This window comes from Sapajus apella, unplaced genomic scaffold (assembly GCF_009761245.1).
Source record: "Sapajus apella isolate SASKATOON/1434 unplaced genomic scaffold, GSC_monkey_1.0 scaffold17, whole genome shotgun sequence".
Lineage (NCBI taxonomy): Eukaryota > Metazoa > Chordata > Mammalia > Primates > Cebidae > Sapajus > Sapajus apella.
Genome location: NW_022436957.1, coordinates 24,273,075 through 24,298,874, shown reverse-complemented (window position 1 = coordinate 24,298,874; position 25,800 = coordinate 24,273,075). Strand labels below are relative to the sequence as shown.

Genomic DNA, 25,800 nt, shown 5'->3' with positions numbered 1-25,800 from the left:
TCTTCCTGATTCCACACTGAATGTGGTAGAGTGTAGCTCAGAGGTGATAAGCATGTGGGGAGAAGAGGGGTTTTAGCCAGGGACAGCACAGAGTTGTGGCTGAACTCCACAGTCTACAGTAGAAAAACCAAGGGAAGCAAAGACACACAGAACCATTGATCACACATAAAAGATTAAGCCTCGGGAATGATTGGACAAAGTCAGCACTGTGGGATCACCTTGGAGGAGATCAAAAAAGAAATTCAGTAAAGCTAAAAGAAACATGTAGACACATGTCACCGATGCAAGCCAAGGATTGTTAGACAGAAATAGCCGCCTGCAGATATTTCTTACAGTAACTCCAAATAAAATCTTATTCTCTGAATCCACAATGCAGTCTTTATTCTCATATTTTCCCAAGTCACAGTACTCACATACATATAAATATAGAAATTGAAAGTCTTTTCCTTCATGTTCAAAAAAATTTTTAAGATACATTTTTAGATAAATGACATTTCAGCTCAAATCACAATTGAATTTTCAGGGACAGTTAAATGCAAAAATCATAATGCTCCCTTATGGATTTATACTTTGGTTTAAAATGTTAGTTACACTGGAATGCATTTAACTTGTTGTCTTTTCTGTTTGCGTAGAAAAAATGGGAAAGATGACTATAATTATGCATAATTTGCAATGATTAGGTATTTAATATGCAATAAGATATTTGCTAGGGAAGTATGTCTATGGCTAGAACAGAGAACAGGCTCCAGGGTTATGTCAAGCTGCAAAGTGATATGTATGCGAATGAATTCTCAGGCTCATTAATCATTTTTGTACTTGAAGTGCTAAACTGCTAATGTTACACTGAGAGTGAAAATGAAGTAATTAAAGAGTTTAACAGCTACAGTCTTTTGAGGAGAAAACAAGTTGATAGTGCTTCTTTTAATATGGTACATAAATTGGATTTTTTTGTTAAATTACAAAAACCGGGTTCATCTATTGTGTAGCTTCAAATGACACAAATCATTATATTTGTATATGGGGCCAATAGATTGCCATGTAAAGGCAGTTCAGTAAACCATCACATTTAGTCTCTGCTACGAAGAGCACAAAAACACCTATCCGGTTCTCATCTTTTTTCTTTTGATGCTCTAAAGCTTACTTCTCAAATTATCTGTGGTGAAGGGCCAGTTTTTGTTCCTTCATTTCTAATTCATCACAGCTATATTCTTTCATAAAATGCAAGGCCAATTACTTGAAAAACGAAACAGAGAGACATACAAAATACAATCACCTAATAAAATGACTGGATCCAACAGATACAACAGTACCCAGTTAGATTCCTACAGAAGTTTCTCATAGCCTACTCTCAATTACTCCGCAGACTGGAAATAACGTGAGGCTCTTCAGCAGCCCAGGTTGAAAAGCATTACTCTAAAAGCAGAAGTCTGGAGAGCGGGGGTTTGGCCATGAACTGATACCACTTCACTTACTGGCTGCGTGTTCAGGTCACCTGAAGGCTAGGGACACCTATGAAGAATTAATATTCTGTGTAAACCTCCTGCTACCTTTAGGGAGGACTATGAACTTGTCTAGGCAGGGGTAAGAACTGCTCATGGATGAGCATTTCTGCTTGGTCCCTTTCAATTGGAATTTGTTTCTTTCTTCATTGGTCACTCTATACTTTTTTCTCGGTTCTTTCCATTTTCTTCTCTTCCATTCTTTTTCTCTCTTTCCACTTTGGAGGTATTTTCATACAGTTAAAGACTGAGACCTTGAAGATGGACAGAACTGGGTTTAGATTGTGACACTGCCACCTTCTGACTATGAGAAAGTAGGCCAGTAATTCAAACATAGTAAGCCAGAATTCTCATCTGTGAAATGGTAACAGTATTATCCTCTGTAGGGTATGAATGTGATCCTAAAATTACTTAAAAAGGTATAATAGGTGCTCATGGAATGTTATTCAGCCCCTCACCCTCTTCCTTTTCTGGTTCTTCTTTGGTGTCCAACAGAGAAAGCTGCACTATTATATGTTCGGTTGTTTGTTTTTTGAGATGGAGCCTCACTCTGTTCCCCAGGCTGGAGTGCAGTGGCGCGATCTTGGCTCACTGCAACCTCCGCCTCCTGGGTTCAAGTGATCCTCCTGCCTCAGCCTCCTGAGGTGGGATTGCAGGCACATGCCAATACGCCTGGCTAATTTTTTGTATTTTTAGTAGAGACAGGGCGGGGTTTCACCGGGTTAGCCAGGATAATCTTGATCTCCTGACCTCGTGATCCACGTGCCTCAGCCTCCCAAAGAGCTGGGATTACAGGTGTGAGCCATCGGGTTAGCCCACCATTATATGTTTAAGTTAATGTAATAGCAGTTGTACCTGCAGCTTGTAAACATGACTCATCTCAGAAAAATGATTAAATAAAGCCAACCAATCAGCCAGCAAACCAGATAAACAACAGACACTACTACACCTTTATCCTCTCCCAGGTATTGATACTATTTTCCACAGTGGTCCAAGCCAGAATCCTTGGAGTTAAACTCACACCCTGTCCAATTCTAAAACTGTCACTGACTCTGTAAAATTACTGCTCCAAAATAGTTCTCACATCCGTTTCTTCACTTCTGCTCCCTAGCCAATACCTCAATTCTTTTCTTAGGTTTTAAAACCAATCCTCCTGAATTTTTCTCAAAAACTCATGAAATCAATCATCTTCGACATTGCTACCTGAAGACTCTTTCTAAAATAAAAACCTCCTTAAGTCAGCCCCCTGCTTGAAACCTTCCCCGGAGGCCTACCCTCTGTGATCTATGGGGAAAAGTTCAGAAGTTTAACTTTTGGCCAGATACAGCTGCCACAGTCTTAAATACTGTAGTTAAATTCTTTCCCAATTGATTGGTAAATAACAGCTTCTCTAGACCCAGACAATGCAGGCCACACTCAAGCTTCCTCCTCCAGGCCCTGCAATCAACCACCATTTAAAAAAAAAGATTAACACCTGAAGGAGCAAAGAAGACGGAGACTCCCATCCCTCAACAGAGCTGTCTTGTTCATTAGTGTCCTAGCCTTATAAATTGGAAAATATTTTTAATACTTCTGCTTAGCAGTCTTTCACTATCCCTTGCACTGTGCTTTGAGTATTTGCTCCTCCTATGCCGGGACAAGCCTATAGCATAATTGGACTCAAACATGAAGCAGATGTTTGAAGATAAGGTCAGGATTGCCACTCACCATACTCAAAAGGACACAGGCTTAACAGAGAACATTATAGAGTGTTCTTTGATTCTAATTTGTCCACTGGGTATCAAATGTGAATTGGTTTTTCTTATCATCAACTTATATTCTATTTTGCATACTAACACTTTTAGTAATTATTAGAGTTTCATGGTAAAAAGAATTGATCATTATATATCCTGTCTCCTATAGTACCATTTTTAAAAGGAGCTAATGTTTTCACATTTAAGCACAGAATACTATAATTGTAAACATCAAGCCTATTTCAAAGACTTTTTCACTGTGATTAATTTAACATAAACTATATGACCAAGCCTTCCCAGAGGTCCATTCAATCTCAAAATTATTTGGTGTAACAAATTCCCACTATGCAAAAATATTTAGAATAAAAATTGACCTCGATCAAATAATATATCATCAGCATTTTTTAATGAAATAGTTATCCTCAACTGAATTTTATTGTCATGCATCGATTGCATATTAATCTTGAACATATGTATGGGACTAGATGTAATTAGGTGGTTTTTTAAAATAAATGCTGGTATTTTAAATTTTATTTTAAGGACAAACTTGCCTTCCTCAATTGAATGTTATTTTTATACTTCAATTGCACATTTCACTTGAGATCTAGATGACTAGATTTTTTGTAAGAAAGAAGCAGACTTAAACACAGGAAACTTAACCAGTCTAGACTTGGAACTGAGTATAAATCATAACACCTCTTTTGCTAATATAGAACATTTTAGGATGGAAAGAGGCCAAGGTGTGCATTTAGGTCTGGCCCATCTTTGAGTTATAATTATTATTATAGCCTACTCTGCTTTCTCCCCAACCTCCTCTTGCCAAAACTATTTTTAAATTATACTTGTAATACTTTTTTCTTTTGCTGGACTTGCTGACTTATTCCACGTTTTCCATTCCGAGTGTGATAAATCTATTCATATTTTTTGTGACTTTTCTTTGATATAAGCTGGTGGTTTCTTCTAGCAGTTGACATTTACTCAAATAGTTAGGATCACTCGTCATATCTATTCCCTGAGAACTGTGCAGATATAAAATAATCCCTTCTTAATCTCTTAATTCTCAAACTACCTAGTTCTAAAATTTCCTGTATTTCTAAATGTGTTATCGAATGTACGTATTTTTAGTCATTCCATGTCTAATCTGTCATTTCTAAAATAACAAATTTATAATAAATTTGAATTTGAGTATCCTATATCTAATAATTCATATCATACGTTACTCTTTATTTCTTTTATGGAAGACAAAACTTGACTTTTTCTGTTTTGGGGAAAATTGCAGGGTCTTCATGAATAAATATCTACATATTTATCTAATATATCTAATATTTAATGACGAACATTTGGACAAGAGTAGGAGATAAAAAGAAACAGATGTAACAAATAACTTACATTTAGCATAAGATCAAAACACTAATATATTGTTTTTTAGGGGTCAAAAGTATTTCAGTGCTTTTGAGATTTATTATTTATCCTGGGCATGACATGAGAAAATAAAACACCTAGAGTCAACTAAGTTTAATGGCAACCCAGCAACCTCCAACACACACACACACGCACACACCCCACCCCACCCCCCCATCCTCACTCTGCTTTAGAATCTGGAGCGGTTTATCACAAGTGAGGAGTTATAGAGTGATATTCCCTCACTCAGACATGAAAAAGTCAAGCTAAATCAATACTAGTAAGAATATTTGTTTTCCTGCCCATCTCTATATCACCGAAATCTCAAAACACTGGTCCCCAAAAGTAACTGTCTTTTTAAAGGCAGCTTCCTGGGTATCATCCAAAAAAATTATTGATTAGTAGACCCAAACCTGCATTTTTTTTTTTTTTTTACCAAGAATCCCAGGTTTTTTGAACTAAAGTACAAAGATTAATCTCTTCATGTTTTCCTAACACATTTTTCCTTCTCTGATTACTAAATGGTTAAATCTTTTGCTAATGCTTTAAAATATCTTTACAAAACTAGCGCGTAGCAAAGGTAAACACGGTTTTAAAAATATGCTTACAAGTAAATGGGGCAATGGCGTTTGCAGCCGCCGCCACCGCCGCTCCGCCATCACACTGCCATCGCGCTCCACCACCAGCACGACCTCTCGCTCATGGAGCTCCAGCCGAAGATGGAGGGTTAGGAAGGAGGTCTCTATACCACAGCTCCTACAAAGCTGACTGCCCGCAAATCAAGCGGGGCGGATAGAGCATCCAGGAAGCAATCGGCTACAAAAGCACTTGCAAGAGTGCGCCGTCTACAGCAGGGGTGGAGAAACCTCACCGTTACAGCCCTTGGTCCTGTGGCACTCCGTGAAATTAGATGTTATCAGAAGTCCACCGAACTTCTGATTCGCAAACTTCCCTTCCAGCATCTAGTGCGAGAAACTGCTCAGGCTTTAAAACAGATCTGCGCTTCCAGAGCGCAGCTGTTGGTGCTTTGCAGGAGGCAAATGGGGCCTATCTGGTTGGCCTTCTTGAAGAAACGAACCTGTGTGCTATCCATGCCAAACGTGTAACAAAATATGCCAAAAGACATCCAGCTAGCACGCGGCTTTCGTGGAGAATGTATTTAAGGATCCATTATGATGGAAAACATTTCATTCTCAAAAAAAAAAGTATCCTCTTCCTGTTACTGGTAGTTCTGAACATTAGATTTTTTTTTTTTCCCATGGGGTCAAAAGGTACCTAAGTATATGATTGTGAGTGGAAAAATAGGGGACAGAACTCAGGTATTGGCAGTTTTTGCGTTTTCATTTGTGTGTGAAGTTTTAATATAAATGAGGAGATGTAAAGTATTAATGCAAGTTAAAATGTTTCAGTGAACAAGTTTCAGCTGTCCAACTTTATTGTAATTATAAATAAACCTGTTAAATTTTTCTGGACAATGCCAGCATTTGGATTTTTTTTAAACAAGTAAATTTCTTATTGACAGCAACTAAATGGTGTTTGTAGCATTTTTATCATACAGTAGATTCCATCCATTCACTATACTTTTCTAACTAACATGTGCAAGTACATGTTTTTAATGTTGTCTGTCTTCTGTGCTGTTCCTGTAAGTTTGCTATTAAAATATATTAAAAAAAAAAAAAAAAAACTAATTGGGGAGGGCCGGACATGGTGGCTCATGCCTGTAATGCCCGTAATTTGGGAGGCCAAGACGGGTGGATCATTTGAGGTCAGGAGTTCAAGACCAGCCTGATCATCATGGTGAAACGTGGTCTCTATTAAAATACAAAAATTAGCTGGGTATGGGGCCGGGCACCCGTAGTCTCAGCTACTTGGGAGGCTGAGGCACAAGAATCACTTGAACCTGGGAGGCGGAGGTCGCAATGAGCCAAAATAGTGCCTTTGCACTTCAGCCTGGACACTCACTCTCCAAAAAAAAAAAAAAAAAAAAGCACCTAATTGGGAAGGATAGGACAAATTTGTAGGACATGGGAATTCAACCTGCAAATATTTCTGAAGCATCTATTAAGTTTCAAGCACTTTGCTCAGTGCTGGACATATGAAAATACAAAACAAGCTTTTTATCATCCAAGGAACACACAAAGTCTTGCAAAAGAGAGACCTAAAATGGATAAATCATAACACAGTGTTGTTGATTATAACAAAAACACAGGCAAAATACACTAGGTCTAATATAAAGGAGTATATACGTTTTACTTCCTTAAACTTTACCCCCGTGAGTTCCCTTCCCAGAGTGCCAGACATTATAAAATCTCCAGTTAGCCTCTCCCTCACAAGAACACCAGCCTTCATTTTCTGGTCCTGAACTCCAATTTCGTAGATCTCTTAGGTGCTTTATTCTGCTCTCACCTGTGTACTTGTAGCTCTAGCACAAGCAAGAACAGGGTTAGAGGGTTGTCTCTTTAGCCAGTGGCATCTTAGATGCACATCAAAATTGGAAGTTTCAAATGTTCAACTGCCATGATCCAACAAGCCAGAATACTTAGCCTTTTTATGCCCCTACTGGGGTAAGACAGCCCACATGTAAAAGCACTTGACTACTTTATTAAACAGAAAAGGTCTTTGAACATTGAGTATCAAATATTCAAATGTCCATATATTTAATACTTCTTTAATAAAATTCCCTTAGAACGTCATTTTGGCAAGATCATTAAATCCTTTATATCAGGAATATCTTTTCCTTCCCCTCAGTTTTTCTTCTCCCCATTATCAGCTTATTTACTGAAATGGTCTTAAAATAATTGGAGAAAGAAATAATGTAGGAAAGGGTCACTAAATCTAAATTTCACTGGAACTGGAAAAAAAAAGTGGAAAATTGTAAAAGTGAAATTTCAGTATCTATATTTGATACAGTGAAGAAAAATTAAGAACAAACATGTTGAACCGTAAACCACTGATAATTGACTTAAACCAGGAGTACGTGTTAGATTCAAAAGTACAGGCCAGGTGCGGTGGCTCACGCCTGTAATCCCAGCACTTTGGGAGGCTGATGTGGGCAGATCATGAGGTCAGGGGATCGAGACCATCTTGGATCACACAGTAAAACCCTGTCTCTACTAAAAATACAAGAAATCAGCTGGGCGTGGTGGTGCACACCTGTAGTCCCAGCTACTCATGAGGCTTAGGCAGGAGAATCACTTGAGCCAGGGAGGCGGAGGTTGCAGTGAGCCGAGATTGCACCATTGCACTCCAGCGTGGGTGACAGAAGGAGACTCCGTCTCAAAAAAATAATAATAAAATTAAAAGTACAAATATTACACATCCCATATTATCGACTTATTTCACAAATGTTTATTGAACATCGACTAAACGTACAGCCCTATGCAATGAGCTAAGGATATAACCATAAGTGAAATATGGACATATGCTCCATGAAATTTATAGTCTGGTAGGGGTGGAAAATCTTAATAAACAAATTTATAATCGCAAATGTGTCCAATGCTAGGTACACAACACTATAAATGCAAGGTAATTTGATCTAAATGAAGAGGTCACCAAAGGCCTCTCTGAGATGGGATGTAAAGGAGAAGTAGGAAATAATTAGGCAAAGAGAAGTAAGAGCAGCCCAGGCATAGGGCAAATGCTCTGTGATGGGGCTTTATGACAAGGATGGGGACAGAAAGAAAGCTGATGGGACTAGAATTCAGAGAAAGGCAAGGCAGGTAAAGGCTAAACAACTGGGGAGGCACTGAGAATACATGAAAAAGTGAAAAACATCAGTGGTGCCTGCTTCCTGTCCACCAGAGCTGAGAACTGAAATGAAATTTCAACTTCCACCTGCAATGCAAATTCACCAGGTGCTGTGGCACGGCTAGAGGCAGCAAAGTGGCAGGCCACAATCAGAAGAGTAGGAGGAAAAAAGACTTTGGGTTGGTGGGTGAAGTCTGAGTTGGACACTGAAGAAGGAGAATGACCAATAAGAAATGGAAAAACAACAGCAAGAGTGTGTGCCAGAAAGTAAAAAACGCTTGATATTAGAAGCAATTGGATCACTAACTAGCTTGATGTCTTATCCTACAGTGTGCTTTTCTAAATGGCTATTTCTTTTCCTTTGGAGTTTTAAAAATTTTAATTCTACATCATGGCCGCATGTCTGTTTAAAATGAAATAAGAAACTTTTTACATGATGTAATATAATGTAACAGATTACCTCTGGCCTTCATCTTCAAACATTCTTTTGTTTCCAAAATATCTAAAATGCCACTGACTAAAGAGACACCCCTGTAACCCTGTCCTTGCTTGAGATCAGAAGAAAGCACCTAAGACCACCTTGCTTTTTGGTCACCTGTCTTCTTTTCTAGAAATGTTCAGCAGTCACTAGGCCTCCAAAAGCATTCATCCCAACGAAATTCACTTACTTTTAAAATTCCACCTTTTCATTCATTGCCTCTCTAATATAAAACATGTGTGTAATTTTGCCACTAAGAAAGAATGTGTAAGGTCTCCATTTTAGTTTTACCTCCTTTATTCTGAGGCTAGTTGAGTTACCTGGACGCTTCAAACAATACTTGTTACAAATGAAGCAAGTATTATGTTAGCCTTGTGTCGATTTGTCAGTTCCCATTAGGAATTTTGTTTCTGAATCTCTGCTTAGCATGTATTTTGTAATTAAGAGAAATGTATATTTTTTAACGATCTACTACCATGGCAAATGATTAGGATATGTTTACTTGCTTGGTGCTCTTTTTGCTGATAGGAGCATAAAAAGCCTTAGTTTTTTAGCACTTAAAATAGAATATGTGATATTTGTACACCAAACCCCTGAAGCATGCAATTTACCCACATAACAACCTGCACGTGTATACCTTAAACCCAAAATAAAAGTTGGAAAGAAGAAAAAAGAAACGGTTGCATACTTTGTCAATGACATCGTTCTAGTATCAATTTTTTTTTTTTTACCATTTTTGGACTTTTCATTTATAATATTGATAGTATTATAATATGGTACACCAAAGTACCTCACTGGTATTTTTACCAACTTTTCTTACAGGAAATACAATTCCCTGGTTTCATCAGCTCTTCTTTTTCAAAAATTTCTTATATAAGTGTGTATGTCAGGTTAATTTATCTGGCTTCATTTCAGGTAGACCAAGGTCATGAGTTTAATTTCTTTGGAAGCAGTTCAGTGTTTTAAATGGGAACTAAATTTGGTCCCAAACAGACCTGATTTTCCATCTCGACTCTTCCTACCCCCAACTGCACCCCTTTCCCAGGTCACAGGAGATACAGCACTTTGTTCTATCTGAACTCAAGATACAGCCAAGTCAGATAATTTTTGAAAAATATTTCTCCCTGTAAACCCTTAAAATCCAATATTCACCCAGTGGTATGGGTGTACATGTATCGTCCTTTGGGTCAAAGTAAAGTATTTGGGCAAATTTCCCAATTTCTATGAGATTCAGTTGCTTCATCTTTAATTACAGAAAACGTTTAAAGGATCTCACAGGGTCCTTGTGACATCTAAATATGGCAAGCACCAATGGTGTCTGACACAGAGTAGCTGCTGAACAAATGTTTACACTTTCCTTCCCTGTGCTTGATATTTTCTGTCCACCTATGGACCAAATAAATTGCTAAAATCATAGATTGCTGACATAATCTTGACAAATGTAAGTCACGCTCCAGTTAGAATTGTTGTCTTCCTCCAAATAGCTTTTGTAGCCCAAGTGTATCATTATCTATGAGTCAAAATTATAAAAATACATATGTATTTGAAATGATTTATGGGTATTTAACAATAAACATTTAATCTGCCCCATTAGCTTATGTGAATATAATAAAAGTTATTGGAGACGGTTTTTTTACTTAAAGTAGTTTTTAAATGGGGATAAGAATACCAATCTTTTAGATTTATTGCTTAAAAAGAAATAGGTTAATAAATATAAAGCATTTGGTACAGTTTAGTGCACAAAATTAAGTCCCCAATAACAGGTAACTTATTATTTTTTAAAGAGCTTTACGGGGTTGTTTGTTTTGTTTTAACCAAAGGAGTACACCAAATCAGATTTACCGCTAGTGCTAGAACAATTTACAAAAAAGAAAGAGCACAAACAAGATGTGGTGGGGGTGGAGTTGCTTAAAACAGGAACTATTCACTCCTGCCTTAGCCCCATAGTAGCTTAGTTTGACAAGTCAACCTCTGTGAGCCTCAACACTTTCCTTTAGCACCAAGGTGATTTGTTTCCGCATTCAACAAATGTTTACTGAGCGCATATGGCAGGCCACATACAGTGAACCTTTAGTATGATGGCATATAGAAAAGGGTCTGTACATAATAAAATGAGATCCAAATGCAGGTTCCTGTGAGTTCTGGTGAGAGATCTAATCATAAAATTAATTAACACTTGAGCTGCCTGACAGAGGAGTTGAATTTAATGTCGTGATCATCAAAACGCCATTCCTGAGAGCTGTCATGACACTAAAAGGCAGGTCTTTCCTTAAAGCACAGGACCAAACATGGAAGTGTGCTCTGGTAGATGCAGAATAACTAATGGATTGCTACTGTCATCTTACTTAACTTTTACACACTTCCTGAATCCCAAGTCATGCAGAGAGTCCACGTACCTCTAGCAATGTGCGAGCACGTCCATTTACATATACTGTATACATACATACACATATCAAAGCCTACTACATAAGCTGCAGGGACTTTAGTGATAAAAATGGTGCTTGCAAAGGGCAGCCTAACCCAAAGAAAGCTTTTTTTTTTTTTTTTGAGAAACAGTCATGCTCTGTCGCCCAGGGTGGAGTACAGTGGCACGATCTTGGCTCATTGCAACCTCTGCCTCCCGGGTTCAAGCAATTCTCCTGCCTCAGCCTCCTGAGTAACTGGCATTACAGGCATGCACCACCATGCCTGACTAATTTTGTATTTTTAGTACAGAAGGGGTTTCACCATGTTGTCCAGGCTAGTCACGAACTCCTGACCTCAGGTGATCCACCCACCTAGGCCTCCCAAAGTACTGGGATTACAGGACTGAGCCACTGTGCCCAGCCAAGAAAGCTTTAAAGAAAGAAAGGTGGAGTTAAAGTGTTCTCCAATTTTTATTATGTTGTTGTATTGAAAAAGATATTGAAAAAATATATGGATCAGGCTTCCTTGAGTTGAGCTAAAATACAAGTAGAAAACTTCATGTGACAGGATTAATGAGGTTTGCACAAGTGGAAAGATTGGCTCTACCTGTGCATGTCTTCTTTTGCTAAATGAGACATACTTCTCTATGCGGGACTAATTTATTAAGTTGGTCTTCTATCTGGAACAAAAATTCACTTAAACTAGATTTATTGCAAAATGTAGTTCCCTGCCCCCACTATAAACTACTAAACCCCAGATTCAGCTAGGGTCCTGAGTTGATATACATTTTCCTCCATGTGTTTTTCTCTACTCAAAAAAATAAAAAATTATGTCTCAGTTATGCAGCCATGCAGCTGTTTTACAAAGGCTGAATGTTGCTGCTGTTATGTAAATGGTAACATTTTCTTGATCAAAAATGTATTTTTATATTTACTTATCCCTCAGAATACAGTGTGAGGCTATGCTTGGAGATTCATCAGCTGGATCTTCTGCAATAAGGCGATTGTGGTCCCCTGTCAGCATTGCTCTTGAGGTGAAACATAATTAGCACTCCATCAAAAACCACTTTGGAGAACACAAACAGTAGTTGGCTTCCAAATCAGAGTTCTGAAAAGAACTACACTATACAGTCTAAATAAAATGCTAATTTGTTATCGATTGTATGAGGGTAGTGCATGCACAGAGAGGCTTGGTTGCTTTCCAGTATAAAGTACATATTCGATTGGATCTACCCTCCCTGCATCTTTTGTAATAAAGATGCTTGCAAAGAGGTTGGCTGAACATTCTTCAGTACACTGTGTGTGTGATATGGGAGTTAGGGAAAAAAAAATCCTGCTTCTATCTGCAAAGATTTTACAGTGTGGAGGGGAGAATAGAGCATACAACAATAGAGTAGTCTCCCAGGTCCTGCCCCTTAATCACTGCCCTTAGAAGATACCATGTCTGGGAAACTGTGCTTGCCTAGATTTAAGACTCAGGGCTAGAATAAAAATCAACGTTTGAGTAGCTAGAAGTACTGCCCTATTAATAAACCATTTTAAAGCCTTAAAATGGAACAACTCTAAATATACTTTTGGTCAGACATAGGCACCCAAGTTACAAATCATTTGACAGCTGATGTGCTACAAAGTGAGTATTTGGAAATGTTCTTCTGTAGGGATTTTTAAAGACTACAGTAAACCAAAACCTTTCCAGGGTGCTTTAAGTACAATTCTGTCCAGAAGGAGTAGGAGAGATTAGATGGCATCTCAGGCTTCCTTACAACCCTATAACTCTGTCGTGCTAAAGTACTTACATTGCAGAGGAGCCCTGCAATTTTATGCTACCCTGTTAAAAATACTATAAAAAAGAAATGTTCAACATAACAAAGTAGAATATACCAAACACCATTCAGAATGAAGGTGAGGGCAGATGGAAAGACATGGATTAGTTAGGTAGTGTATGTTCTCAAATGAGAAGGATCGTTGTAACATAATTAAATCAATTTTATAACATAGTGAAAGAGTCCTGGCTTGATTCAATTGGCTTTGAGAAGAATCTTACACAACCAGTCAATATAGTTCCATGAAGATGAACAAAAATCAAATATTGTGAGTAGAAAAGGATCCTAATAATCATCTAGGTCAGGGCTCAGCAAACTTTCCTTGTAAAGGGCCAGATAGTAAAAATTGTAGGCTTCGTGAACTATGCAGTCACTCAGCTCTGCTGTTTAAGCACTATAAACAATAAAAAGCAGCCATTCACAATATGTAAACAAATACGTATGGCTGTGTTCCCAAAATCTGAATCTTATATAATTTATGTGCATAATAGAATATAGGCTGAGTATCCCTTATCTGACATGCTTGAGACTGTGTTTCAAATTTTGAATTTATTCTGATTTTTGAATATTTGCATAGACATAGAAAGATATCTTGGAAATGGAGCCCAAGTCTAAAGGAGAAATTCCTTTATGTTTCATATATCACTTATACACATAGCATGAGGGTAGTTTTATATAGTATTTTTTTTTTTTTTTTGAGACAGAGTCTCGCTCTGTTGCCAGGCTCTAGGCTGGAGTGCAGTGGTGCAGTCTCGACTTACTGCCACTTCCACCTCCTGGGTTCAAGCAATTCTCCTGCCTCAGCCTCCCGAGTAGCTGGGACTACAGGTGTGCGCCACCATGCCCAGCTAATTTTCTATTGTTTTAGTAGAGACGGGGTTTCACCATGTTGGCCAGGATGGTCTCCATCTCTTGACCTCGTGATCCGCCTGCTTCGGCCTCCCAAAGTGCTGGGATTACAGGCATGAGCCACCGTGCCTGGCCTACAGTATTTTTAATAATTGTGTGCATGAAATGAAATTCTGACTGCATTTTCACTGAAACCAGTCACATAAGCCAGATACGGAATGATCCACTTGTTATGTCATGTTAGCACCAGGAAAGTTTTGGATTTGGGAGCATTTTAGATTTTTGGATTTTCAGGTTAGGAATGCTTAACTTGTATTCCTATTTTCTGACATTTTTAACCATTTATAAATATCAAAACCATTGCTAGCTTGGAGACCATACAAAAAAAAGGAAGTGGAATCCATTTTTTTAGTACAATGGTTTTCAAACTACGTTTTTTAGCAGCAAATCTCTTCAAATGAAATTGTACGGGTAGGGCTAATAAAAATTACCTTTTAAGTAGTAAATTCTTCCCTTCTAATAAAATTACATAAAGCAAATAAGAGCAAGATTGCATTGACTTAGGGGCACTAACAGGAGCTGCCTATTTGCTGCTCCCACAGACCCACATCCCTGCTTTGCCCAGACCAAAATTCCTCAATGTATGATATGGTTTGGCTGTGACCCCACCCAAACCTTATCTTGAATTCCCACATGTTATTGGAGGAACCGGGTGGGAGGTAAAGGAATCAGGGGGGTAGGTCTTTCCTGTGCTGTTCTCGTGACAGTGAATAAGTCTCACAAAATCTGATGGCTTTATAAGGTGGTGTTTCCCTGCATAAGCTCTCTTTTTGCCTGCTGCCATCCATGTAAAATGTGACTTGTTTTTCCTTGCTTTCCATCATGATTGTGAGGCCTCCCTAGCCATGTGGAACGGTAAGTCCATTAAACCTGTTCCTTTTGTAAATTGCCCAGTCTCAGGTATGTCTTTATCAGTAATGTGAAAATAGACCAATACAATGTACAAATCAGAACCCATGACTATCATCTGAGCTACTCAGTTTCCTCCTGAAGAATCTGAGGCACACAGATATGAAATAATTGTTTGAAAGCATCGGTTATTTTAAGTAGACAAGCTCCAGAATACGAATCCTTCATGTGTCCTGGTTTTGGCTTCCCCAAAACACGACAACACAACTTTTTAAGGGTAAAACCCAAGTTGAAGGTATATGTGAGGGCCAAGTAAAAGAACACAATGCTACCTGGGTATCTAGTAGAAAACTCTTGTTTCATGGCACTCCATGTCAGAGACACATGGGGAACTTGTGGTTAAAACTGAAGAGTGTTCACCAACTAGGGGGACATTAAACCAGACTCTCCTTCACATATGAGTACTTTCTTGTAGCAAACAGGGCACTTATGTGCGGTCTCTGGAGGAGCCCCAGCCCTATCAGGATGGGAGTGCCTCCATCTGTGCTTCTCCCATCATCTTGAAGTGACTCAACACTAGATCACTGCCAAGGAGTCTCATTCTGCTTCCTATGATAGCGTTCCTGACTTTAGGGATAGTACTGCTTAATACAGCATTTCCCAAAGAACATCTCAAATAACACTAGTGTTGTATTTCCAGAAATGCAAATAACTGTTCCCTAATCAAAAAGGGGAGAAACAAGTTCCCTTGATCAAACAAGTGTACACTCTATTCCCCATTAATAATCCACAATGTACATTGGCAGATTAAAGGATCTGAGAAACCTTACAGGAAAGGAGCTTACTTGACTTTTTAAACCAGCATTTTCCCCAAGTTGTTTTAGAATGTAACTTTTTTTTTTTAATGCTTTTGTTCTTTATTTTGTACTCTATTTCTGTACTCACACGTTTCAGTGGAGGTAAAAGAAACTGGGAGCTAGTTTTATACTCCAGATTGTTTTGTGATATTTAAAAGTTTATTAATTTAGTCAACAAATACGCTTTGTGTAATTACTATGGGCCTGCATACTTTGATGAACAATACAGGCACGTTTTTCTCCCTTGTGGAGTTTATATCGTAGTTAGGGAGACAAACAGAAAACCAGTAAATAAATAAATTTATTCATTCTACAATGATTTATTGAGAACCTACTCTGTGCTAGGCACTGTTTGTGCCAAGATATGGAGATTCAGACAAATGACCACCCTTCTGGCTTCCATGACGATAATAAGTTAATGACAAAATTAACCTCTCTTAAGCTCTTATGATAAGAAATTAATGATGAAATTCACCTCTCTTAATCATTGTTCTATGTGCTTTACATGCTGAGCACCAAAACCATCTACCTCTATATTCAGCTTGGATATTGAGAACTAAGCTCCCTAACATCATCCCTCCACAAAAATTTAACTTTGTATTCCACTGTCATTACTTTACTTATCTGAGTCTCTGGCCAAAGCAAGTGGTTTGATTATTTATTACAGGGACTTTCCAAAAGACCTATCTATCTCTTCCCAACTTTTCAATGGAATCAACAGAGAACTTACATCCTACAATTTTTTGAAATCCGATCTCAAAATCCTGGCTTTCCTGTTTTCACCAATCCTAGACTGTTATGTCCTGATTCATACCCAATCTTAATAAAATCCTCTTTTTGAAAAAAAACCCACTTGAAGCTTGAAACCAAGCTTCCAGTTCTCAATAAATTCCAACCTTGCCTTTGCCTTTGGGAAACAAAACCAAAGTAGTCTTCCTGAGGAGATGGTCTTCCTTACCACTGTTATTTTACCAGCAAGCTGTATTGCTAATATTTAGAAAGTCAGCATTCTACAAAGCTGAATTCATTTATGGCTCATGACAACACTATGATATATGTATCATCATTGACTTTTTTTAATGTATGAGGAAACTGAGGCACAGATAGTCAAAGTAACATATTCATGGTTCTACTGCTAATAAGTAGCAGAAGAAAGATCTGAATAGAGGATATCTGGCTTAAAAACCATAATTTTGTACACGTAAGGATGAGTACCATAAACTGTAAAGTGAAGTGATATGGGAGTCATGAGGTGATTTAAATGGGTAGTTTAAGAAGTCTTCTCTGATGAAATGATATTTGTGGGAGACTTCAAATGATGAGAGAGAAAGACTCATTCCAGGCAGAGGCAATTGGCAAGTGCAGGAATGAGCCTGGTTTACTCAAGGAAAGGAAAGGCCAGTGTGGCTGGAATGTAGATAGTAATGGGAAGAGTGATAAGAACTGAAGTCAGTGAGGAGACAAGGGACAGCCAGTTTAGGATCTTCTAATTTGAATTTAAATGTATTCTGATTACAGCAAGAGGCTTTCTAAGGATGATAAGTAGGGATATGATAAGGTGTTTTAAGTTTAAATACCTAAAAAGCATATTTTTGTCTCTCTATGAAGCTAGAACCAGGCACACATTTCTGCCCCATATTAAACAATATTTATTCCAAGTAAAAATAACCTAGATGCTTTGTCCAAGAAACACCTGCTCCTAAAAGATGACTATGAAACGACTCAGTGACATATTTGTCAAAACTCATTTCAAAACCATTGTCTCACAGTACCCACCAATCCAAAGCTATTCACTCAAATGTACCCAACAATTCAAAACAATGTAATGAAATTTGTCCAATCTTAACCAATCCCTGCCTAACAGCACCCAGCTTGAAGTAACCTAGCCCAAGCTATAAAATATAATACTCTATTCTAATTTTCTCATTTTGAGATCCTGCTAAGACTCTGTAGAATTACGTTCTTTCTTACAGCAGAAGGTCTAAAAACTTAAATATGCATGATCGAAAGGTTTTTCTGGTGTTCTTTTGGGGAGCCTACAGTCAAGACTACTGTGTGAAGAGTTTGGATCAAAGGCCAGACAAGAGAGCAGAGACCCATGAGGAAACTCCTGAAGAGACATGAGAGTAAACTAAGGTTAGGGGCAGCAGAAAAGGAGACAAGTGATTAGACTTGGAATATATTTTGCAGTTAGAAGTTTCTGGAAGATTATATACTTGTGAATAGAGGTTTAGGGAATGAGAAGAAGAAAAATGTTATCTATATTTTTATTTATTAATTTTTTAAGTAGCATGATTTTCATAACCTAGGCAGCCAACTAATGGCAGTGCCGTGTACTAAGGGGGGAAGTTGAAGAATAATCAATTCTGAGAGTGGAGGATAAACAAAAATTTCCTTTTATGCATGTTAAATTTAAAGGACCAATTAGCCATCAATTGGAGCTATCAAATAAGCATTTGGAATTATGCTTCTGTGGAGATATCACAGTCATTCGGCTTAGAATTCAGCCAACTTGGGTGTTTTTCAAGGCTACTGGGGAACTAAGGGAAACAAGAAGTGAGAGATAAATTTGCAAGGGCCATGCAAAGGCAGCTAAATGTTATTTTTATGTTTGAGCAAATGTTATCTTTGGGATATGAAATGGAAAGATCTGAGAATAAAAATTATGGAATGAAAGGAGTAACAGTTGGGAATACATATAGTGCTAGTGACAAATTGAAATTGCTACTAAGAAGTGCTCTAAAATTATTACTTGTAGGATTTTCTCTTTATATCCATCTGACTTGTTTCTGTCCCATGGAGGAGAAAATCACCAATTTATCGCTTTCAGCAAGCACGTGTATATTCAGAATTGCCACACTGCTCTGCTCTTTAGAAAGATAAAATATACCACATTGCATTGAACAAACCTATAACTGGAATATTTTTTTAGAAAAGATAAGTATTTGTGCTGTGATTGTGCTATCATCTGGAATTTATTAAAATGTAATAATATATAGTAGTAAAATGATACAGTAATATGTTAGCAGTAAAATGACACAAGTGCACTAATATGTCTAGAACAGCAGTCTTCAACCCCTAGGCTGTGGCCTGGGTCAGAACCTGGCTGCACAGCAAGAGGCTAATGGCTGGCCAGCCAGCATTAAGCATTACAGTCTGAGCACCGCCTCCTGTCTAATCATGGGAGGCACTAGATTTTCATAGGCGTATGAACCCTATTGTAAACTGCACATGCATGTGATGGATCTAGGTTACATGCTCCTTATGAGAATCTAACTAACGCCTGATGTTCTGAGGTGGAACGGTTTAATCCTGAAATCACCCCCCAGTCCCCATCCATGGAAATACTGTCTTCCACGAAACCTGTCCCTGGTGCCTAAAAAGCTGGGGACCACTGGTCTAGAAGTAACTTACATTTAGAATTCTTACTCATATTAACTGTCCCTGGGTGAAAATCCTTTAAAAATCATTTTATAATAATTCTAAGCACAATATACTCACAGATTATATGCATTAACCAAGGCCATTTTAAGAGCTTCAATATTTTACCACCTTTACAAAGAGGTATGGTTAATACAATTATCAGAAAGCACCTTACAAACACTGATGGAGTAGAAGAGGAATCAGTGATTCTACAAATTAATATAATTATCATATTTTCAAAGCATATTGCATGAAGCCTAGATTTGAGGAACAAGAAACTGCAAAGAAAAAATAGAACATTAATTTGCATTGGAATATTCATAGGCTCAATTCTTTTCTCTCATTTCTAAATTTCAGAAATTTTCCTGTTGCTCTTCCTGCTTTCAATTTCTCCTCACGTTAATCTGTCATATACATGGTGATCTAGGTTACCTTTCCCAAAAGCAGTATTTTCATTATTATGTCACTTTAGGTCATCAATGACTGCTCATCGCCAATAGCATAAAATCCAAGCTTCGATCTGCAACTCAAGATCCTCTAGAGTCCAGAGAAACCTCCTTTTCTAGCCTTCCCTCTCACTACTTTTCCCTCCATAACGTCTAGATTTATCTTTGTAACAACCTCTGAATAGACCCTCTCATTTCTACCTCTCCCTTTTATTCATTCTTTTTTCCCTGAAGAGATTATGCCACCCTCAAAAACAAATGTCTTTCCAGTCTTCTTAGCTCATAATAGTCCCTTGTTGTTTTCAGCCTTTAATTGCCACATAGCCAATAGGGTTCATATTTTAAGGATGACTAGGAAATTGATGAAGAGGCATAAAATATGCTTCATTAAACCTGTCCTCTCAAAACTGGTATCAATATTCTTCAGTCATAACTTGTTGGTCCCCTCCAAAAGAAGTGTGAACAGTTACAGGGAAGTGACCTCATTGATACATTTTTTTTTTAATGCCCACAAGCTTATAAGTTGAACTCAGCAAGATTTCAGTGATGATCACCTTTGGAGTTTGCCAAAAGATTCTTTTTTTTCCAGTTTAAGAAAATTAAGATGAGCATCAAAGTATAGTAGAGCTCATTAGTAGGGATTATACGGGTTGACAGGGCTCGGTTCTCATTGCTCCCCTCATCCAGGGAACCTCATTCAATTAGAGTCAATTAACAGACATATGAACTGACTCTTCTGAGTGCAAAGCACTGGGCGGGGGTGTGTATCAACGAGCATGACAAAGCTAGGGCCCTTATGTAGTATCCACTCAAAACTGCTTGTGAACTTCAGGGGCAAAGTTTTCTTTTCCAGAATCGGATGAACTGAAAAACAGAAATCATGAGAATATTTCTAAACAAGACAAGATGTAGGCTAGCTGGTTAAGAGCTCAGTGACAAAATAAGAAAGGATGTAACAAACTAAATGGCAAAAACATAAGATCTCCATTGTAACTTCAAACAGGTATAGCAAATGATCAGCAACTAACTCAATAACAAAAATGTAAAAGTTGTAACTTCAAACAGGTATAGCAACTAATCAGCAAGAAACAGAAGGATCACTGTCCTCCCTGGATCTGGAAGCTAGAAGAGCATACTGCATATAAAACACTTAGGAGAAAAAAAATTTATTTTCTAAACAAAAGGATATATTTGCCTCTCTCCCTCCACCTCAGGAAATAGGACTTTTTGTTGAGTAACCAGCAATAAGCTACTGTGATCCCTATTTTCCATAATTCGGCAAAGATCTTTGCATTCTAAAGAAAGTGAGAATGGCCATCAGGATTTTGTTTTGCCAAGAATGTGTTTGTAAACTCAGGACCAGAGCTGAATTATTTGGCACAACAGAGGAGAGTTTCCTGGCTATGTGGGAAAAAGATAAAGAAGAACGAGACAGCTGGCAGCGGAAGAGAGGGATTTGGGAAGGGAAAGCAGGCAGATGTAAAGGAAAAATTAATTTTGTTTCTATCAAGTGCGATGTAAATCCTCTTTTTGATCTCCTTTCTAAATATTGAGTAACATCTACATTTCTTACTAATGTGTTGAATATTTGTTTCTACTTAGCTACTTTTAATTAGTTTTTTTTGAGGGGAGGTGGAAGCAACAAGGTGCTTAACAAATCCTGAGGAGACAGCAGGAAGGAGTGCCACTCTTAGGATTAAGAAGAAAGAAATGGTGGTGTGGTAACCATTTTCCAAAATGGCCCCTAATGATCCTTACCTCCTGCTATTCATGCCCTTATGTAGTTTTCTCACATATTGAATCGGTTTCATCTTGTAACTAATAGGATTTTGTAGACATGATGGTATGTGACTTCCAAGGCTAAGTCACAGAATGCATGGTGGCTTCCAACCTGTCCTCTCTTAAGCACTCACTCTCCGGGATGTGTGTGTGGGGGGTGGGTGAAGAACAAACTTCTGTTTCTTGAGCACACTCAAGCAGTACTATGGGGAGGTCCCTGTGTCAAGAAACTGAGTCTTCTTGGCCGGGCACTGTGGCTCACGCCTGTAATCCCAGCATTTTGGAAGGCTGGGGAGAGCTGATCACAAGGTCAGGAGTTCAAGAACAGCCTGGCCAACATGGTAAAACCCCGTCTCTACTGAAAAAAAAACAAAAACTAGCCAGATGTGGTGGCAGATGCCTGTAATCCCAGGTACTCAGAAGGCTGAGGCAGGAGAATAGCTTGAACCTGGGAGGCAGAGGTTACAGTGAGCTGAGATGGTGCCAAGGCACTCCAGCCTGGGCAATAGAGTAAGACTCCATCTCAAAAAAAAGAAAGAAAGAAAGAAAGAAACCGAAGTTTCCTGCTGATAGCCAGCATTAATTTGTCAATGCTATGAGCGGGCCACCATGACAGAGATCCTATAATACATCCTGCTGGGAGCAGTGGCTTACACCTATAATCCCAGCACTTTGGGAAGCCAAGGGGGGGCGGATCACGTGAGGTCAGAAGTTCAAGATCAGCCTGGCCAACATGGTGAAACCCCATCTCTAATAAAAATACAAAAATTAGCTGGATATGGTGGCACACACCTATAATCCCAGCTACTCAGGAGGCTGAGACAGGAGAATCGCTTGAACCTGGGAGACAGAGGTTGCAGTGAGCCAAGATCATGCCACTGCACTTTAGCCTGGGTGACAGAGTGAGACTCCATCTCAAAAAAAAAAAAATTTTTTTTAATCTTTAAAAAAACCAGCTCCTGGATTCATTGATGTTTTGAAGGGCTTTTTGTGTCTGCATCTCCTTCAGTTCTACTCTGATCTTAGTTATTTCTTTTCTTCTGCTAGCTTTTGAATTTGTTTGGTCATGCTTCTCTAGTTCTTTTAATTGTGATGTTAGGGTGTCAATTTTACATATTTCCCGCTTTCTCCTGTGGGCATTTAGTGCTATAAATTTCCCTATAAACACTGCTTTAGCTGTGTCCCAGAGATTTTGGTACATTGTGTCTTTGTTCTCATTGGTTTCAAAGAACTTATTTATTTCTGCCTCAATTTTGTTATTTACCCAGTAGTCATTCAGGAGCAGGTCCTTCAGTTTCCATGTAGTTGTGTGGTTTTTAGTGAGTTTCTTAATCCTGAGTTCTGATTTGATTGCACTCGGGTCTGGGAGACTGCTTGTTATGATTTCTGTTCTTTTGCATTTGCTGAGGAATGTTTTCCTTCCAATTATGTGGTCGATTTTAGAATATGTGTGATGTGGTACTGAGACGAATATATATTCTGTTGATCTGGGGTGGAGAGTTTTGTAGATGTCTATTAGGTCCGCTTGGTCCGGAGCTGATTTCAAGTCCTGAATATCCTAGTTAATTTTCTGTCTCATTGATGTATCTAATATTGACAGTGGGGTGTTAAAGTCTCCCACTACTATTGTGTGGGAGTCTAAGTCTCTTTGTAAGTCTCTAAGAGCTTGCTTTATGAATCTGGGTGCTCCTGTATTGGGTGCATATGTATTTAGGATAGTTAGCTCTTCTTGTTGCATTGATCCCTTTACCATTATGTAATGTCCTTCTTTGTCTTTTTTGATCTTGGTTGGTTTAAAGTCTGTTTTATCAGAGAATAGGATTGCAACCCCTGCTTTTTGTTGCTTTCCATTTCCTTGGTAAGTATTCCTCCATTCCTTTATTATGAGCCTATGTATGTCTTTGCATGTGAGATGGATCTCCTGAATACAGCACACTGATATGAACAGACACTTCTCAAAAGAAGACATTTATGTGGCCAACAAACACATGTAAAAAAGCTCATCAACACTGGTCATTAGAGAAATGTAAATCAAAACTACAATGAGATACCATCTCACGCCAGTTAGAATGGCGATCATTAAAAAGTCAGGAAACAACAGATGCTGGAAAGGATGTTGAGAAATAGGAACGCTTTTACACTGTCATTGGGAGTGTAAATTAGTTCAACCATTGTGGAAGACAACATGGCAATTCCTCAAGGATCTAGAACCGAAAATACCATTCGACCCAGCAATCCCATTACTGGGTATATACAGTAATATACCCAGTATATTTCTAATCCAAAGGATTAGAAATCATTCTATAAAGACATGCACATGTATATTTATTGCAGCACTATTCACAACAGCAAAGTTTTGGAACCAATCCAAATGCCTATCAATGATAGACTGGATGAAGAAAATATGGTACATATATACCATGGAAAACTATGCAGCCATAAAAAAAGGATGAAGTCATGTCCTTTGCAGGGATGTGGATGAAGACGGAAACCATCATTCTCAGCAAACTGACACAAGAACAGAAAACCACCATATGTTCTCATTCATAAGTGGGAGTTGAACAATGAGAACACATGAACACAGGGAGGGAAAAATCACAAACTGGGGCCTGTTGGTGGGTGGGTTCTAGGGGAGGAATAGCATTAGGAGAAATACCTAAAGTAGATGAGGGGTTGATGGGTGGAGTAGACCACCATGGCATGTGTATACCTATGTAACAAAACTGCACATCCTGCACATGTATCCCTGAACTTAAAGTATAATTAAAGAAACAAAAAATCCTACATTTCCAGTCAAGCCTTCAGGGGATTGCAGCCCTAGCATCTTCTGTATGGCCATCTTATGAGAAACACCAAGTCAGAGCTACCCAGATAAGCTGTTCTTAAATCTCTGGCCCAACGAAACTGTGAGGATGATAAATGATTGCTGTTTTAAGTTTGGAGATTTGTTACACAGCATAAATAAGTAATACTGGTGGCTTCCTAGTGTTTCACAGATTCCATTCCTGCAATTAAAGGGCAAAATTTTGCTTATTGGAAGTATCAAGGGTTTTGGATTATACCTGGAATATAGAATTAGTTTAGCTACTTGCTAGTTATGAGTTTTTAAATTTCCTGAGGCTCAGTTTCTTCCTCACTAAAATAAGCCTTCTGATGTTTGATAAGATAGTAAAGTATATATGGCCAGATGTGGTGGCTCATGCCTGTACTCCCAGAACTTTGGAAGGCCTAGGCAGGTAGATCACTTGAGGTCAGGAGCTCAAGACCACCCTGGCCAAAATATTGAAACCTCATCTCTACTCAAAAAAAAAAAAAATACAAAATTTAGCTGGGCATGGCGGTACACACCTGTAATCCCAGCTATTCAGGAAGCTGAGGTATGAGGTTCATTTGAACCTGGGAGGTAGAGGTTGTAGTGAACCCAGATCACACCACTGCACTCCAGCCTGGGTGACAGAGCGAGACCCTGTCTCAAAAAACAAACAAACAAAAAAAAACAGACCATAGGAAAGCATATAAACCACCTAATATATAGCTTGGCACATCCTATATGTTTAATAAGTGTTGGTCATCATAACAATACTAATTGTTCATATATTTACATTGTTCTTGGAAACTCTTAAGGTACAATGAAATAGCGTATTCATACTATACAACATTCAATTCAAGTAAGTCCTAAATATTCGGGTACTATTCACTTACCCATCCAATTTACCTTACTGGGAACTAGTAATGCTCTGATGGCCACTATATGCTTCTGGTTCAGAAAATGCAAGGGGCCTAGAAGAGTGTACTGGATGCAATTAGTGATCTGCTTCTATCCCCTTTATTTCCTTTACCAGTGCTTTGTTCTATCCCATACTTGTTCTGTAATTTGTGATAAGGACTTACAGCTGAAACTTCTAAAACTTGACCTTGGATACTACAGTTGTCCCGACCTAACTTAGAACCAGAAGTTCCTGAGAGTTTACGTTCCTAGGGACAGCCTACAGTTCATGATTGACTAGCTCTGGATTACAAGAAGGCAGTTCCTATGTCTTGAGACAAGAGAAACTCAGAGGTACAATTTCTGGTCCAGGGCTCACCACAGGATCTGACTGCGTCAGAGACTTCACCTGAAATTGAACCCTTACTTGGCTTCTTCCCTTTTTTATTCTGCTTCTTTCATCCTTCACTGGTATTTCCTGTGAGCACTTCCTTAATAAATTACTTGCACTGGAATCCTTGGCTCAGAGTCTGCTTCTGTGATCGTTCAAGCTAAAGTAGAATTTAAGCCAGGCCTACCCTCTCACAGACACTTTTATTTTCTGTCTTTAGAAACAAATGTGACTGAGCAGCCAATTCAACTGTTGATTTGAAAATTAGCTTAGAGTATGGGGGTTACATTTTTGGAATTTCAAAATTACTAGAAATGCCAATGCTTCCAACCTAGCTGAAGGTCAGGTAATTGA

The 25,800-nt window shown here is 38.4% G+C and overlaps 1 protein-coding gene and 1 pseudogene across 1 annotated transcript in view; one reads left to right on the top strand and one right to left on the bottom strand.

The window, feature by feature from the left end:
* Window positions 1-25,800, bottom strand: part of IL1RAPL1 (interleukin 1 receptor accessory protein like 1) — a 1,311,893-nt gene that overhangs the window by 1,234,279 nt on the left and 51,814 nt on the right. The window lies entirely within an intron of this gene.
* On the top strand, window positions 3,165-6,163 carry LOC116556597 (annotated as a pseudogene).